Genomic DNA, 1,327 nt, shown 5'->3' on the forward strand with positions numbered 1-1,327 from the left:
AAATTAACAACTGCAGTGGTTCACTTAACAATGGTGGCAAGAAAGGTCGTAAAATGGGGCAAAACTCACTTAAATCTTTCACTTAGCAACAGAAATTTTGGGCTTAACTGTGGTCATGAGTTGAGGACTACCTGTATAGCAGGGGTGTCAAACTCAATTTCACTGAGGGCCGCATCAGCATGGCGGTTGCCCTCTGGGGGCCGGGTGGGCGTGGCCAGGGTGGGCGTGGCCTACTGGGTGGGCGTGGCTGGAGTGCGTATGGCCTACTGGGTGGGCGTGGCCAGCTCTACATCGTTCCCATCAAGGGTGCCTATGGGGGCCTGGGCAGGAGTGGGACAGATCTGAGGGTCTCTGGCAGGAGGAGGGTCTCTGGGCCAGGGCCAAGGCAGTGGGGGCCGTTCCCTCACTGTTTCCAGGATGGCTTTGCGGGCCACATGAAACCACTTCGCGGGCCGGATCTGGCCCCCGGGCCTTGTGTTTGACATGTCTGCTGTATAGAATTGTAGTTCCATCTGTCCGGAAGGCAGCAGGTTTGTAAATTATCTTATTTCTCATTAAGGTGACAGATCCTGATGTCCACACTGTGTTCTTGATGTACACGGGGGTCTTTGAGAGGCTAAAGTCACCTTATCCTTCTAAACACCCCTCTACCGTCTTTTCATTAATGATTAGGAAATGGGGGCCACGCGCTTAACTTAAATCTTCTTCAGCCAAACAAAAGAGAACAAAAAGGGGAGAAAAAAACCTGAAGCAGAGACATACTGATTCTTTTAAGCCAAAACTTTTGATCGCAGCAAGTCAGGGTCTGCTTCTCTCCTACAGCCAGGCTAACAGCACTCGGATGACTGGTCAGCTGGAAACTTCATTTACTTTTTAAATTACAAAGACCCAGATTATTCTTGTTCACTTTAAAGCAAAACCAGCAAAGAGACGCAACCTATAGGTTTTAGGTACTTGGTCTTTTGAGTCATTCAGACCTAATTGAAGTGTGTTTATATCTGTTTGTTTGTCTGTCTCTCTGTCTATCATCTATCATCATCTATCATCTATCTATCTATCTATCTATCTATCTATCTATCTATCTATCTATCTATCTATCTATCTATCTATCTATCTATCTATCTATCTATCTATATCTATCTATCTATCTATCTATCTATCTATCTATCATCCATCCAAACTATCATCCCCAGCATTTTCATTATTCGTGCTGCCCAGCAGTGCTCCAGAAAAAAACTATTTAGCAGCCGGGATATAACAGTCAATGAGTGTTATTTAATATGTTTACAAATTAGCATTCCATATAAATGCCTCGTTTAGTACCAAG

The sequence above is a fragment of the Vipera berus genome (assembly GCF_964194415.1).
Source record: "Vipera berus genome assembly, chromosome: 10".
Taxonomy (NCBI): domain Eukaryota; kingdom Metazoa; phylum Chordata; class Lepidosauria; order Squamata; family Viperidae; genus Vipera; species Vipera berus.